The sequence below is a fragment of the Anabrus simplex genome, chromosome 1 (genome assembly GCF_040414725.1).
Source record: "Anabrus simplex isolate iqAnaSimp1 chromosome 1, ASM4041472v1, whole genome shotgun sequence".
Taxonomy (NCBI): domain Eukaryota; kingdom Metazoa; phylum Arthropoda; class Insecta; order Orthoptera; family Tettigoniidae; genus Anabrus; species Anabrus simplex.
In genome coordinates, this window is record NC_090265.1 from 795,043,459 (window position 1) to 795,061,336 (window position 17,878).

General features: G+C 42.0%; 1 protein-coding gene across 2 annotated transcripts in view; it reads left to right on the plus strand.

Annotated features, from left to right (window-relative positions):
• LOC136857542 (NAD kinase) overlaps nt 1-17,878 on the plus strand; it is a 933,739-nt gene that overhangs the window by 207,593 nt on the left and 708,268 nt on the right. The window lies entirely within an intron of this gene.

Here is a 17,878-nt window from a genome sequence, read left to right on the forward strand (position 1 = left end):
GTTTCACCGTGCACATGGCCATACGGTGCGTGAAGTTGCTGGATTTGTTGGTGTTTCGCAGCGGAATTTTCAGAGTGTCTACAAGCAGTGGTGTACTACACGTGGCCACGAAACACAACGTCAGAATTTTGGTCGGAAAAAGATCTTGACTACGAGGGACCGGAGACGCGTTTTATGGCTTGTGAATCAAAATCGCTTCCAAACCGGAGAGAAATTGCTGCAGTCAGTGAATGAAGGACCATCGCAGTGTTCTCTCGCTAACGTTTGGAGTCGGTCAACTCGCAAGAAGCCATTGCTCACATAGGCTCATAAAGCTTCTTCGATGGACTAGAAATAATCGAAGGTGAACAGTAACTGACTGGCGAAACGTGATATGGTCTGACGAATCGCGTTTTTTGCCTGTATACCAATGAGACACGTCGTCGAATTCACCAAAGGCCAAATGAAGCATTTCATCCTGGATGTGTGTAAGGTCAGGTTCAAGCTGGAGGTAGGTCTGTGATGTTTTGGGGGTGTTTTTCGTACCATGGATTGGGTCTGATCACTGAGGTGACCACTAACATGAACTAGCACGTTTATTTAAACATTCTGGGTGATCAGGTGTTGCCTTTCAGTCAATATCTGCATGATGAGTATGCTATTGATACCCCGATTTTTCAAGATGACGACAACAAAGTTCATCGGGCTGGACGCATATGTGACTGGTTTTATGAACACTCCCACACTCTATTGCATCTCGATTGGCCTGAAGTCATCTGACTTGAACGCCATTGAAAATCTGTGGGACATGTTGGAACAGCGGGTAAAACGCCGACATCAGCATCTCCGCAATTTGGTGGAATTGCGCTATCAAATACTCAGCGAGTGGCTTAACTTGGATGCGACGTACCTGTACAAACCTCGTGGACTCTTTTCCTAACCGAATCCAGGCGGTTATCAAGTTCAGAGGCGGAGTTACTCGGTATTAATTGATGCTTGTAATGATTTTTTTGTCCGGTGACCTTAGTCTGTGAATGCAGTGGGAATTAGTTAGACTGCCCACAAGTCTCCCTGAAAAGGGTGAAGACCTAAACGTCTCCGTAATAACGATAAGTGAAGATAACGTAGCTTTAATACTGTTTAATGCCATTTTAATGGGTCGCGTCTGCTGTATAAGGAATCGTAATTACTGGAGTGTTCAGGAAACTTGGAGACCGGTTTGTGCTCCGCAGCTGTGAAACGTTCATCTGATAGGTTTAAATCATGGCTGCTATTACGCCCAATTTGGAAGCTCAACAACTAGTATTTGCTTTGAACAAATTGGGGAGACGAGACCATATGGTTCTTATTGCACATTTCAACAACGGTGATAAACGTCTTGCGCACAAACAGCTTTATGGCAGAAACGGCTTAAATCCACTTCATATCAGTAATTCTTCTCGCCAATCATCTCTGAAGATGAAATTTAGAAATGTCTCAGAACTATGTAGGCCTACTGGATACAGGCTAATAAAACTGGCGCAGAAAATATTTATAGCACTGATGCGGAATCGACCCTTGTTAATGAGCAGGAGTACGGCTCCATAGCTAAATGGTTAGCGTGCTGGCCTTTTGTCATAGGGGTCCAGGGTTCGATTCCCGGCAGGGTCAAGAATTTTAACCAAAATTGGTTAATTTCGCTGGCACGGGGGCTGGGAGTATGTGTTGTATTCATCATAATTTCATCCTCATCACGACGCGCAGGTCGCCTACGGGAGTCAAATCAAAAGACCTGCGCCTGACGAGCCGAACATGTCCTAGGACACTCCCGGCACTAAAAGCCATATGGCATTTCAATGAACAGGAGAACTGTCCATCACAGGAAATGCTGGAAACCGTGATTTCGATGCACCAATCGGTTGCTGTCACATGTCTGAGCGTGCTCATCTCCCGCATCTCCCGAGTACATCGCTGTGTCATCACGTGTGAGTGAGAGGAGCGGACGTGTTTAGTGACCAGTTGAATGCAACACAAAATGGTGCTCACGATAAAACAGCGCCTGTTCATTGTCGAGTATTATGCGAAGCACGAGTTCGTGGAAAAACCTGTGCGGAACTGTTTGCGCAAGAGTTTAAGACTGGAAGTGTTATTGGCAAAACCTCGAGCAAAGCCTGCAGTACAAAAGTTAGTGGCAAAATAGCATGAAACGGGCTCTGTAGCGAATAAAAGCAGTAACAATCCGAAAAGAGTTGGAACACCAGAAAACATTGCTCGAGTGATGGAAAGCCTGCAATGAAGTCCGACGAAATCTCAACGCCGTGTATGTGTGCAAGTGGGAATTAAGAGATTGTCGTGTCGAAACATTGTCGAAAAGGACCTGGTAGTGTTAGACAGCTTCTCTGTGTACAGGCGCTCAAGAAAATGAGCTCCGTGGTTTCCCATTTTCACACCAGGCAAATGCTGGGGCTGTACCTTAATTAAGGCCACGGCCGGTTCCTTCCTTCTCCTAGCCCTTCCCTGTCCCATCGTCGCTATAAGACCTATCTGTGTCGGTGCGACGTAAAGAAAAAAAAAAAATGAGTGCTCAGTTTTGTATAATTGGTTGGGATCCACAATCTCTCGAATACTAGCTAGGAGCTATGCGACCTGCACCGTGTAGCCAACTTGCTCAGTGCTAGGCAGTTAAAGCAGAGGAAGCATCGAAGACAAAAAAAAAATTGTGGGAGTGTCGGAGAACGATACATCGACTGAAGGGAAAAGGAGCTCTATGCAATAAAACACCTAGCGGACATGATCGTTCCAGTAAAATCATCTGTTTCATCCTGTTGTGCCACATAAGCTCTTCTTCAGTTACTGTGATCATAAATATGTATTGTATTATAAGAAGACGCTACATAAAGGGGCTTTTCAGCCTCAGTGGCATGTAAATCATGATCAATAAATTCAAATTCAATTCAAATTCAGTCAGTTAGTCAGGCGCTAAGCATTCGCCCGTCGTGCCCGTGCCTCTTAAGCCGATACTTTAATACGTGCTGCATGAATTGAGAGATTGAAATTCATTTATTTCTGCTTCCTCCATTTGGAGGCTGCCAAAAAGACAAAGCTTACATAAAAACTGGATTGACAACTACAAGGGTCGTATAAAATATGTCTATAAACGATTGGTATGCGATATTATAGTCTACCTATTACTCGATAAAAATCGTATCACTAATTTTGAAACCCATGAGAAGGAATCCTTATAGGACAAAATAGTATAAATGACTTCTTACTATTGTTATTCAGGGCCGCTAACCCAATGTCTTTATTAAATTGATTATCCAAATTAAATTTCTTGCAAAGTTGTGAAATATGTGAGTAAAAGTACCTCTTGCTCCAGTCATCAATCATAATACTTCTATTCAGTCCAGATGATATTTCTCAGCGTAATACGGAATTGTAGGTTCATATATATAACATTTCTCCTTGTGTGCATCATGTAGTTGAGCAGATGATGCCCCGTTTCTAATTGCGGGGTCCATTATGCACCCGTTTCTTGAGGCCGGTGGTAAAGCTATCATGACAGTCTGGCGGCTTAATCCAGCCTCAGACAATCAATGTACCCCCTCGTAGACTGTTGCTTTCCTCTTAGGGCTTCAGCGATCTCAGATCTTATACAATGATGTAGTGAATTCTGTAGTGTGTCATTAAATGGACGGGAACCCAAGAGGTGACCAAATGTTTCAACGCCGGCAGTGGTTACCGTCTTGGGATCTGTCAGCTAATGTACGAACTGGAACTATACTACTCGTCATGAAAGGCTATACACTAAAAGGCAAATATCGCCGCCCTGTTCCCTCTTTTTTTTAAATGACTCATCATTTCTGCCAACTTGACTAGTTACGCATTGAAATCATGAGACATAACCATCAACAAACTAACCCCAATGTAAGTATCAATAATGGAGGTTCCCTTACCAAAGTAAATGATAATACATGATTAGGCTAGGATTTTCATGATGGAGCATATATTTTTTTGGTTAGACTGATACGTTCCTTAAATATACACCCACTGATTAAATGCCATGGGATAGCGGAGCACTGATACGCAGGTGTGTTGTCTGCGCACCACACGCCCCCTGTTCCAGCGGCAGTTGTATAGGAGACCTTGTGAGCAGTGGCTGCGCATGTGACAGGTGTAAAATGGAACGTCGTCGTGAGCTGACACCGTTCGAACGGGGTATGGTGGTCGGTGCCCGACGGATGGGAAGTGCGATTTCGGAAGTGGTGCGGGAATTCGGCTTCACACGATCAACCGTGTCCAGGGTGTATTGTGAATGGTTGAATGCGGGTGTCACCGTCCACAACAGACGAACAACCGGCCGTCCAGCCATCCTCGATGACCGTGACCGGCGACATCTGAGGCGGATTATCAATAGTGACAGACGGGCAACCGTGCAACAAATCACGGCTCAATTCAACACAGGCCGTGCTAGACACGTCTCCCAGTGGACAATCCCTAGCAACATGGGCTCTGTGGGGTATGGGAGCCGGCGAGCACACGCGTGCAACTGTTAACCCAACGTCATTGGGCACAACGACGCGCATTTGTCGCCAGTCACCAGGGATGGACACTGGAACAATGGCCTAACGTGATATGGTCGGACGAATCACGATTTCAACTGCACCATGCCGATGGGAGGCACCGTGTATGGCGCAGACCACATGAAGCGATGGATCCCGCCTGCCTCGAAGGTATGGTCCAGGGCGCTGGTGTCTCTGTTATGATCTAGGGTGCATTTTCCTGGGATGGAATGGGCCCCCTAGTTGTTCTGGAAGAGACTTTGAATGGTACGCGGTATGTTGAGCTGCTCGGAGACCATCTCCACCCATTGTTGGCCTTCCAGCGCCCAGACATCGCTCCCACGTCGCCCGGAAATTGTTCCAGGAACATGCAGCGGAGGTCCAACGGCTGCCATGCCACCCAGGAGCCCCGATATGAACCCTATCGAGCATTTATCTGGGATATCCTGGAACGCAGGCTCCGTATCATGGATCCTGCACCCACGAACAGACCAGCATTGGCGGCCGCCCTACAAACGATTTGGTGTCAGCTGCGTCCAGAGGACTACCAGGGACTTGTCGACTCACTTCCGCGGCGTTCGCAGTTCGCAGGGCCAGAGGAGGCCCCACACGCTATTAGGTGACTATCCCATGACATTTGCTAAGTCAGTGTATATTAATGCTTGTTATGAAAAACGTAATCGAATAATAGTACTTTGTTAAGTCATATTTATGCATAAATGGTCATTTCTATATGATAGACCATATTTTAGATAGTAAATGGTCATATTCGTCATATTTTCACTCTTTCAGGTAGTAAAGACCTTTTCTCATTCTGTTTCTTTCTTCCGTGTTCAATTGACTTGTTGTATTTCTCAGAATTACACATCGCATTTTGTTTCCTGGAAAGTGGTAAGAACCTATCTTCCTCCTCTATTTCTGTGGAATTCACAATATGGACTTTACCCTTGCGCAACAGTGAACAGGTAGCTACTTAAGCCTGTCCTTCGTAATCTGGTGTGTCTCAAAGGTTACTGAATCTTGTTGAAGTTGGAAGTGTGTGTTCTGTGTAGTATAGTTAAGAAATAAATGCCTAAAGTGAAGCAAAGTATTCGAGTAAAATTACAACAGTTCGTGTCTCAGTATGGTGAGAAAGTGTTCGCTAGTGATGGTAAAATACTGTATTGTAAACTGTGCAATGTATGAGTAACTGCGGAAAAGTCATTTAACGTTCAGCTGCATGTGGCAACAGAAAAACACAAACGTGGAGTACAACGAATCGAAAATGGAAAGACACTACAGCAAGTGCTCCTAGGAGAATCTCGCCAATCTTATTCACCATTTTCTGAAGAACTTTGTACAGTCTTTCTTTGTGCCGACATTCCCTTAAATAAGCTGAATCATTGCGTGAATTCTTAGAAAAATACACCGGCAAATCTCTTCCCGATTCTTCCGCTTTGAGAAAGGACTACATCAGCCGAAGCTACGAAGACAACGGGTTGCAAATAAGAAAATATGGGTATCAATTGATGACACTACAGACTCTATGGGAAGATATATTGCGAATATCATTGTGGGGACTTTGGAAGAAAATGGTCCAGGTGAAACATTTCTAATAAATTGTGAATATTTAGAAAAAGTCGATTTTTCTACCATTAGTAAAGTGTATGACAGATCTATGCGTGCCGTAAGGACCGAAGGCGTTCAGCATGACAATGTACTGCTCTTCGTAACGGATGCTGCGCCTTATGTGGTGAAAGCTGCCAAATCAGTAAGAGCATTATATAGTTAATGGTGCATGTGACTTGTTTAGCTCACGCCTTACATAGAGTTGCAGAAGAGATTCATAGTCAATTCAGTGAGGTTGATAAATTGATTGGGTGTGTCAAGAAGGTCTTCTTGAAAGCCCCTTCACGTGTTGCATCATTTAAGTTGCTAGCTCCAGACATTCCCTTGCCGCCTTCTCCCATTTTGACAAGATGAGGATTCTGGATTGAATCCTACAACCATTACTGCCAGAACTTCAACATTGTGAAAAGTATCATTGATTCATTTGATTGCAGTGAAGCCGCTTCAATTGGACTAGCCCAGGAATTAATGTCTAATTCTGACATTTCAGGTCAACTTTCATACATCAAATCAAATTTTGGTTTTCTTCCTGCTACTATAACTGCTTTGGAGCAACCAGAAGTGCCACTAGTGAAGCAGATAGAACTAGTGAAAATAACTGTGAATAAATTTAATGTTGTTTGTGGTAAACTGGGGCAAGAAGTATCAAAGAAAATGGAAAAGTGTTAGAAAAAAACGAAGGGTATCACACATTGTGTTCCATTTCAGTAATTTTGTATCGTGAAAAGTTTTCTCTTAATCATTTAGAATTAGATTCAAATGATATTGTCCATTTCAGCCATGCTCCTCTTGTGTCAGCTGAAGTAGAACGAAGTTTTTCAAAGTAAATTGGCTGTTGGCTGAAAATAGGAAATCTTTTTTATTTGAAAATTTGCACAAGGTATCCATTGCAACTCAGGGCTCATAAACTGAAGATACAGAAGCATGTGAAAATAATCGCAGCATGCGTTAACTAAGTACGGTACTGACAATTTTAATAAAATAAGATCACAATATCAAATTGCATAGTTCTTGTGCATTTTATTCATAAATAAATAGTTGTCATAAATTGACTTATTAATTGATTTTACAATTGGAATTTTACCTAAAATATAATACTGATAGGTCATATTTTTTGTTATTGTGCATATTTTGGTAAATTTTAGGTCATAAGAGCATTTTTTTCTGTGCATATTATGGTGATTTTTAGGTCATAAAACTCCTAGCTTTAAAGACCAATCAAGATATTTGTTATTAAATTGGTTTTCAAGCTTAATGAGGTATTGAGGAAATACACAATCTCTCTCACCCTCACTCGGTTTAATGTTATATATTTCTGCATTTATTTTGATGTACGCATGGCACCTTATGCTTCGATCTTTGCCTTGTGTAAATAATTCAGCTCCCTTCTTGAAATTTGCGATTATTTGTCGGACTGAAGAGAAACAGTCCTGTAATAACACACACAAGCAAACATATTACATGTATTATCTGCGCACTTTTTATCGATAGATTTGTGTACGGGTTTGAGGAGTAAGGAGGGAGCAATTCCGGTTCTGTAAGTACTGCCAACTGAATGGAAATGAAATCTGAATTGAATCGATAATATGATCGATCGATATGAATTTTGCTAAACCTTTGTTATCTTAAGCCAACAACTGTGTCACACGCACATTATATAACATTATATAACATTTCTCGATGCGAATCTTATTCCTAGAGTGAATTCTATAGTTTGGCTTTGCTGTGTAAATAACAACAGTACTAGTACGTAAAGTGTGCGCCAGATGTCGCACAGCGATGCATAAGCGATTCATAGTTTGTGTTCCAAAGGTTGCCAGTAAAGTCCATAAAGGCTAAATCTGCAATCCGTATCAAAGTCGTGAAAAGAGAAGGTTAAGTTAAGTTGATAACAACATGTCAATTTCAACTGAACTAATCTTTATTGACGAGATAATGTTGCTTTTCTTTTCGGAGGCGTTCTTATAACAGACATCTTATTCGAATTCTATATGTAAATATTGGGCAAAATATGACCGTAATTAATACAATGCTGCGTTCGTCATTTCACACCAAGTATGTTATTAAATGCATTATTCGAACATGCCACAATTCTGCTTACCTGGTCTTATCCAAACAGATTTACAATCCCACAGAAAAAGAAAATATGCTTTAATTATTCCCGCAAATATAACACTAGTGAGTTTACAGTACGGCAGTGGCAATACGTAATTCTCGCAAATCACGAAATAAACCATGACTGCAGTATACAGTGCCAACGTGCCGAATGAACAGTAACTGTAAGACGTCGTATCGGCAAGCAGGGACCTTAAACTGAATCGAATCCAACAGTTAGAAAATAACTAACCTTCAGTATTAACAGGGAAGAAAGATTAAGGTTGTACGCTTGATGTATAGAACCGGACGAGTTGGCCGTGCGGTTAGGAGTACGCAGCTGTGAGCTTGCATCCGGGAGATAGTGGGTTCGAACCCCACTGTCGGCAGCCCTGAAAATGGTTTTCCGTGGTTTCCCATTTTCACACCAGGCAAATGCTGGGGCTGTACCTTAATTAAGGCCATGGCTGCTTCCTTCCCACTCCTAGGCCTTTCCGGTCCCATCGTTGCCGTAAGATCTATCGGTCGGTGCGACATAAAGCAAATAGTAAAAAAAAAAAAAAAAAAAAAAAAGTGTATATACTTACGTGCCAGGGAGTATGCATTTGCTGCCAGTTTTATGGCATTTCTCCAGTCGCTGCGGGTTAGACCATCGGATTTTCTTACCCGCTGATTGCCTGATGTGTATTCCTTGTATAGTATAACACCCTTACCTTTTTATGATAAGGCTCACCTGGCATCGAATTCTTTCTCGCGGAGCTGTTGTCGTAGGAGTGAGACCTCGGTTGATTCGTATTCAGTATTCAGGAGTAGGCCAAGTTTTTCGAAGCACTTCTCTGCTTCACCATCCTTTCAATATAAATGCATTATATGTCAGATGTACAAGGGTTCATAAATGCTAGAAATTCAGCAGATTTTTTTTATGAACGACATGAATTGGAAATAAGAAAACAACTCCTGAGTGAGAACATTGATTATGTTTATTAAATTGTTGCAGAAGAAGACAATTATCCTATCGGAATCGCTGGTAAGCGGGTTAAGTGTTCAGTCTACATCTATATATCATAGCAGCGAGTAGCAAGGCAAATTGCAGCTGAGACGGTGACAGTCAACAAATGATCCCAGTCATGAGGCGACGCTGTAACATATGAGTAGTAAAAAAAACTGAATACATTGATATACTGCACCATTCACTATGTTGGCCGGCCTGGCAGCACACTTGGCCTGCTCTAGCCCCCTGTGCTTAAAATCTGTTGGCATTTAGGAGTGCTTAGCCATCTTCTCTATTACATAAAGCCAGAAGGCTGACTCACTCACTCACTGACATTAATGTTTACCCACTTCCAGATGAGGTAGAAACTTGAAATTTGGCAAGCTGATAGCTGTTAGGCTGTAACCTAAGAAAAGATCCCAAAAAGTTCAAATTTGACATTTCACCCCCCCCCTCCTTTAAACAATATACCGGACTCAAATTACAGGTGCGCTGAAAAATTGAAATTTCACAAAATTATAGGTTTTAGCCTGTAACCGACGGAGATATTCCAAAAAAGTTACAATGCTTAACATTTAACCTCCGAAAAATATCGAAATGTTGAGGCAATTTTCATGGCGGTGCAGACCATCGTTTCGAGGTATTTTGTGACTAAATGGTAAGTCGAATCGCAAAACGGGCAATACATTCGGCATCCTTCATGAAGAGATCTACAACGTTGGTCCGGTGACTTTTAGTCGTATCTCGATCCCTTATGCCTTAGAAAGAGTTACATTTTCCGATTTTGCGACAACTTTTTTTACATTTTCCATAATTCATTTTATTGTTTGGCACACTTAAGACACATAGAATCAACAAATTCGACAGGAACACTGGCAAGTCCGTGGGCCATATACAAGCCAAATTACATTGGTTCTAGGTGCCGTGTACGTATGGTATACTGTCGGCAGCCCTGAAGATGGTTTTCTGTGGTTTCCCATTTTCACGCCAGGCAAATGCAGGGGCTGTACCTTAATTAAGGCCAAGGTCGCATCCTTCCCACTTTTAACCTTTCCCTATGCCATCATCGCCATAAGATCTATCTGTGTCGGTGCCAAGTAAAGCAGATTGAAAGAAAGTCGCATGTAAAGGGTAACGGAAATGAATTAAATTAATAGTTAAAGGCGATACTCCGGAGATAAAAATCGATATTTTGGTCATTTTGGTGACATTTTTATGACTGAAATTGAAAGGATTGAGTTTCTCTTTTCTTGTCACGAAGTTATTCTGCTGAATTCAAACAATTTGTCACTGTAATAATGCTTTGTTTGCCAATTGTAATTTTACATTTAAATCCCATTTTCTCCCATAATATTCTGCCAAGAAGCCTCCGTGGCTCAGACGGCAGCGCGTCGGCCTCTCACCGCTGGATACCGTGGTTCAAATCCCGGTCACTCCATGTGAGATTTGTGCTGGACAAAGTGGAGACGGGACAGGTTTTTATCCGGGTACTCCGGTTTTCCCTGTCATCTTTCATTCCAGCAACACTCTCCATTCTCATTTCATAGCATCTATCAGTCATTAATAAATCACTTTGGGAGTGGCGACCCCATCGTACTAATAGCCTATATCTGCTTCATTCATTACATCCCTGATCCGGTTATTGACTGGAAAACAGGTTGTAGGTTTTCATTTTCAATGTTCTGCCAAATGTAACAAAATGTGTATGCTATATGTATCACAGCTATATTAAGAAACCTGCGTATGGAATTTTTGATTGCAGAATTTTTTCAAGTAGTAGGGATTTTTAAGTCCAAAATTTTAGAACTACAAATTACACAAACTTTAGTACGATATATCTCCTTATATAAATTATGTACAGAAAAATCGATACGTAGTGCTCTTAAAAGAAGTATTATCTACCTAATTATGAATTTACATTAACATGTTAATTAAATTTAATGAAAACATGGATTTAAAATTTCAAAAACACATTTTGGAAAAACTATTAATTGCATATGAAAGACATGTTCGTGATATCACACAAAGTTTCATGAAAATCCATGCTTTAGGTAAAAACATCTTTTTATCTCCGGAGTGTTGCCTTAAGAGAGAATACTTGTTTATAAGATAGGCGAATGACTATCTAAATGGTATGGAGTCAGAATTTCTCAACAAGTGTTTCTTCCAGTTGTAGAATCGATGCCACAATGAATTGCTGCACTCGGCCGAGCTAGAGGAGGACCTCCACGATACTTGACCCCTACCCCATGACTTTAGTTGTTAATTTATATTAAGTTAAAAGTATCGCAAGATCATTACAGGCCTGAGTAGCCTAGACGCTAGATCGCTGGATTTTAGCGCTCAAGTTGGTGCGGATTCGATCTCGGCTCAATCTGGTGGTATTTGAAGGTGCTCAATTATGGCAGCCTCGTATTAACAGATTTACTGGCTCCTAAACGAACTCCTAAGGGACACAATCTGGCACCTGGACGGCTCTGGAAACCGAAAAGGTAGTTAATGGGACGTAAAACTATAGCCTTATTATTATTTCCAAGATTCATCTCTCCTAGTAAAGCATTTTTTAATTTTACTTTTTAAATATTTCCGAGTTAATTTATTAAATTATTTAATTTAATGAGGCATGCTCTTTGAATTCTATTAGTTCTGAAGGTATATGGTCTTATTATTTTATTCATTTAATAGTTTGTGACAAAATTTTGTATGTACTCTTCGGATAGCGTTACATTAGTGCATTTTATTCATTGTCATCGTTGATCAGAGATCCTGAAATGTAACGTCACGAAATTCCATTGCCAAATTTTGTTAGAAGAATATAGTACTATTTCTTCCACCAACATACAATACAATAATGTTTGATTGTAACTAAGCAGGTGTATGTATATCTTACTCCAAACATTTAGTTTGCTCTTGATACAAATATAAAACCATGAGGTATGTTATTTATAAGGTACTGAGAGATTATTTGTAATATTTATCGCTCGTAGAAACTTCGTCTTAGCGCTGTTAGTTATAGGAGTTAGGTTTTTTTCATCACTTACTCGTTACTTCCTATCATCAGTCTATTTACACAAGTTTTCATTCCCTGAAGGAGGGAGGCGGGCCTTCTAGACGTCTCTCAGGCCAGGGAGATGTTTGGAGAAGTTGGAGAAGGTTGGCGGCCGTGGCGTATTCTAGGAATTGTCCCGGTATTCGCCTTAGTGCAGGAGAATAGAAAACCATGGAAAAAACATTCTCAGGACGGTTGACGGAGGGAACCAGCCCCTCTCCGTCTCCCGAATGCAGAGGTGTTGAGCCACGGTAGATCCGTGGCCACCCCTCTGCTCGGAGTGCACACCTGTCGGACCACGGACCAGCCGTGGCCACTTCTTTTTTTCTTTTTTTTTTTTACAACTTCCTTTACGTCGCACCAACACAGATAGGTCTTATGGCGACGATGGGATAGGAAAGGGCTAAGAGTGAGAAGAAAGCGGCCGTGGCCTTAATTAAGATACAGCTTCAGCATTTGCTTGGTGTGAAAATGGGAAACCACAGAAAACCATCTTCAGGCTGCCGACAGTATTGTTCGAACCCACTGTCTCTCGGATGCAAGCTCACAGCTGCGCGCCCCTAACCGCACGGCCAAAACTCGCCCGGTAATGTGGCCACTTGTAGGCCGAAGCTTACTCTGCAGCCGCCGACCTATCATCAGTCAAACGGCAGACTTAAGGGAGGACCTTCGACTTTGAGAAGCATCCCAATAATGTAAATGCGGATGTTGGATACTGCCTAAGCAGAACTAGGAGACCAGATTTTTAAAAAAATCTCTTGCACGTACCTCATGTTAGACAGAGCACCAATTATTGTAACTGGAAGTAGATTTATTTATTTATTTATTTATTTATTTATTTATTTATTTATTTATTTATTTATTTATTTATTTCATTACTTTATTGATATTGGCGTGGTTAGGTCGGTCACTTGTCTCTATTTTCCCTTTTTTGTCTTCTTCGGTACGCCACTTCAGTCGTCGTGCTGTTCTCTTCGTATTACAATCCTTTAGTTTGTTGCTCTTCCTTTGAGGCCCTTCAGTATATACGAAGGAAGTTCAATATACACCATGTTATTCCCCAATCCTTTTGCTGCAATACCCTATTTTTCAACATAATCTCCGTCCAATGCTACGGTCTTACGCCACCGTAATGTGGGGGCCTGTATGCCTGCATGGTACCACTCGACTGGTCGATGTCGGAGCCAACGTCGTGCTGCATCGATAACTTCCTTATCATCCACGTAGTGCTTCCCGCGGAGTGCATCCTTCACTGGGCCAAATAATGGAAGTCAGAAGGCGCGAGATCCGGGCTGTAGGGTTGATGAGAAGGAATAGTCCACTGAAGTTTTGTGAGCTCCTTTCGGGTGCGCAGACTAGTGTGATGTCTTGCGTTGTCGTGAAGAAGGCTCACCGTGCTTTTGTCCACTGCAGGTCTCCGTAGACATTCTGCAAGCGGCTGTGAATATCTGTGATGCTCTGGTTTTCCGTCAAAAGAAACTCGGTAACTGCTCTCTGTTTGGTATGTACCTCAGTTACAGACGCCATTTTGAAGGCTAGTTATAGCGCCGCCACCTATCGGAAATTAATAAAACTCTACGAGACGAAGCGGGAATACTCAGACATGTCTCAAACAAAATTCCAATTTTTTAAAACCGAAATTGGCCGAGAATGCAGAAAATCAAGTTGGCCCCCGGGGACAACACGGCGCCACGGTGGCTGTGTTTTCTGGTTCCATATAGCGCATAACTCCTCTTAAAACAATAATCACTGTCATCACCATCTTGCTGTACTTACAATAAATTATTTTTCCAGTTTCCTTTCTAGGAGGAAGATTTATTCTGCTCTCTTCTTATGTCACGATGAAAGAGAATATAGATGAACTGTGATAAGCTGCAAGGTTGAACAACCATGTTCTTACAGAGGAAGGGATATCAACATCAGTATTTTACACTCAGGTGCTCAGTCTTAACTCAACGCTGGTGATATCTAACATGTTAGAGCATTAGTTCCCCTGTGTGGTGAAATATGTGTTCTCAAGTTATTCTTGTCGAGATAGCGTCATGACTGGAACACTACATCTTTAACTGGCAGAACTTTTCTCATTACTTATGCCGGCCATTGTCTAGGCTGCATTGTATTTTTGTCATTATGCAGTCCGGATACAGAACCTTATAGAGGAGCGGCCTCCCCTCCCCCCTCCTAACCACTCTATATACCTTATGTCTAATGAGCTGTTTTTGCTACCATATAGCGCATATTTCCGTATGTGAAAGAATTACTTGGTCCACAATTCATGTTTCCATACTGCTTGAAAACTAATTCAGTAGACTATGACCTCCATGTCTTGCATTGGTAGTGGCGCTAAGAAACTCCCCCCCCCCCCCCCGCATAAATTGAAAATGGGCCTCTCGTTTCTTGACACGGGAAGTTACAAGTTCATTTCGTAGTACAAGATTGCGTATTATCACAGTGAACAACAACGACGCAACGATGATAATTTAGTTTGCAAATCCGAAGGAGTTAAAATAATACACTTATATGGTACACACACACACACACACACACACACACACACACACACACACACACACACACACACACACACACACACACACAAGAAATGCATATTCCAATTATAGTAATCAAAACACGCTGATCGTCACAATATTAAGAAATAATCTCGTTCCTAGGACTAAATAATTTACAACTCAACCGTCCATCGTAAGCCTGCCTAGGTGCACTGACCGCCGAGAGTTATAAACAGGCTGGAAACTTCAGTATTTAGAGTTTAGATAAGGAGGATGTATTTGTTATCGCATCTTCCCTGACTACTGGGTTCTCAGAACTCACTAATTACTTCAAAAGCCTTGTTGATTGTTGTGAGGGGCAACAAGAGATGGTTATTATTGGAACAGGTTGGGAAACTCATACTATTTCAGAAATAACTGCCGTACTCCTATTGATGAAAGCAGCTCTGCACTACGACGGCACAAGTTTGTAATACAAATAATACTATGTTTTGTGCTGTAGCTTTATCGATAGGCATAATATGTAAAATCACTCTTCAGCTACTGAATTAAGAAACAGTTATGGGCCCCTCACAAGCATGCCTCCCGCCCCGCGCGATCTCTGTGGTCTTAAACGCCGACTCTGTCGTGCATATCCTTCTTGCTATAAGCTCATTCCACGTTAAGAAAACAGTATTGGTCTTATGAACCTACAATGAGTGAACACGCCCCCTCTGAGGCACCCATAATTCCTCGTGATTAAGGGATAATATACTGTACTTTGTAATGTATTATGAAAGATAGATAAAAAGGATGAGGCATTTTTGCCCGTGAGTTATTAAAATACATAACATTTCATTTTTCATGAATACATTCGTAGGGAGGAAGAACAGTGGCGGTAACAGCCATCGCTTCGTTGCCTTCCTTCATTTTCCTTCTTCTGTGTTGCTCTGGTACAAGCCTCGTGTAGTCCCTCACTCTGTGAAACGCCGGCAGTTCACTTCTGTAGTGAAGTCTTCTACAGTATTTATTTGTTGCGTGTGTGTTTCTAGGCTTTAAATCGGTGCGTAATTGTCTTGTGCTGAGTGAGAATTATGCAGTGAGCCCACGTGTGTGATTTCTTTAACATTAATACTGTGATCTTTTGTAGAGTCATCTACAGTATTTATTTGTTGCGTCGGTTTTCTAGCCTTTATTGCTTGGAGAAATGTATTAAATGCATCCCTCACCCCTCGAGCCCATACAAATTATTTGTCTATTTTATCCCCCAGTTTGCCTTACACTTCAATGCTGAGATTTTTTATGTGCCGTAGTTTACCTCTGATTCAGTACAAACGAAAAATAGCCCCTTTAAACCCCCCGCCCCTTTCGTTCATAAAAATAATTTGTAGCTTAGTTTCTTCCGCTTTTTGTCTTGAACTTAAATACTGAATTTTACAAATTTATGTGCCATCAATTTCCCCGTGACGGCGTTGAGCGGAGCCGTTCGATATGGCAACACTGTTGCCATAAGAGCAATACTGTTTTCTTAACATGGAATGAGCAACTGCACGGCCTACTCGCTCTATGAAATGATACATTTTTATCGTGCAAGTTAAGGTAACAGAGATATTACAAATTTAGAATCTTACTGCTAACAATAAATCCATCAACGACGAGTATCGCTAACGTGGAAATGTTCTACACGCAACGAACCGCACTACCAACCACCTCACAAACACTCAATAATGAATTGGTGTTCGTACAACCCTCCACATAGGGTTGGCGTTAGGAAGGGGATTAGCCGTAAAACTGGGCCAGATTCACTTGCCGAAATACCGTCCCGAAGAAATTGGGAAAAAGAGTAGGAAGTAGAGGAAAAGGTGGTGATTAGTGATTATTGTTTTTAAGAGGAAGTACAGATGGGCATCCATCCAAAACCAAACCAAACCCCATCGCACTACAGCCCTTGAAGGGCCTTGGCCTACCAAGCGACCGCTGCTCAGCCCGAAGGCCTGCAGATTACGAGGTGTCGTGTGGTCAGCACGACGAATCCTCTCGGCCGTTATTCTTGGCTTTCTAGACCGGGGGCATCCATCCACTCTTAACAATAATGGGAGGGAAAACTGGAGGAGGCACGATACTGCACTTCGAAAAACGAAGGTATCGGCCAAAGAAAGGCCAGGGCCATGAAAGGCGGGAATATGAAAAACTCCCTAAGCCTCGTAACCTCGTACTACCTCGGGGTCGGAAAAGAACGAGAGTTGACCAAGGGAGATCGGATAGGAAAGATGAAAGCGAGGAGTCTGACACGATGAATTGGAGGCAATGCCACACTAAACTAGGGGAACCCTGGTTGCCAATCCACTCTCAGAGACCGCTGGTCCCCCTTTCAAGTCTCATCTTACGATAGACAGGGGATAACATGGATATATTCTGCCGACCCTACCCACAGGGTAGAGTAGACGAAAAAGATGGACTATCCAAAGCATATCAAGTGTTCAACAATTACGAAATACAGTACTTGTTTTTTAATCCGTTTCGCGTTCGTAGTCGTACTGTACATTGATAAATCCAAGGATATCTTTAAATTTCGAGATTTTGTGCTATTCTATGGCTGCTCTAGCTGGTATTAGTGATCGATCCGAACTGCTAGGACTTCCACACAGAATGGGGTGTTTTTTGTTTCCCTCCCAAGATGTATTCATCCTTGTGTATGCAGTGTCTTGTCCATTAGAGAACTACATGGCAGAACTGTCTCGCTACCAAGAGAACTAGCCTGTTACTAAGAAAACTGGGAATACGAGACGTCAATATGCACGTCTACAACTCGCCGTGTGAACCGGATATAAATCGAATGGTGGAAACATAAGAGAGAATGAAAAGATCTGATTGTCGGGTGCAAACAAGTCGCACAATCCACATCAATCATTATTTTTTTAATGTGTGTTTGTCCAACCCTTGTTCGTTTCTCTACGGGGTCGGATGTGAGGTGAGATGAATCTGTCGTGGGTCTCCTCAAGGCTTAACGTCCCCATCCGACGGACGAATCACCATCAACAGCGTCATATGCCCCCACTCCATATAAGCACTGCGCAGAGATTCGGAATTGAATCCAGGCTTTTCTCACGCAATCTAGTGATTAGAA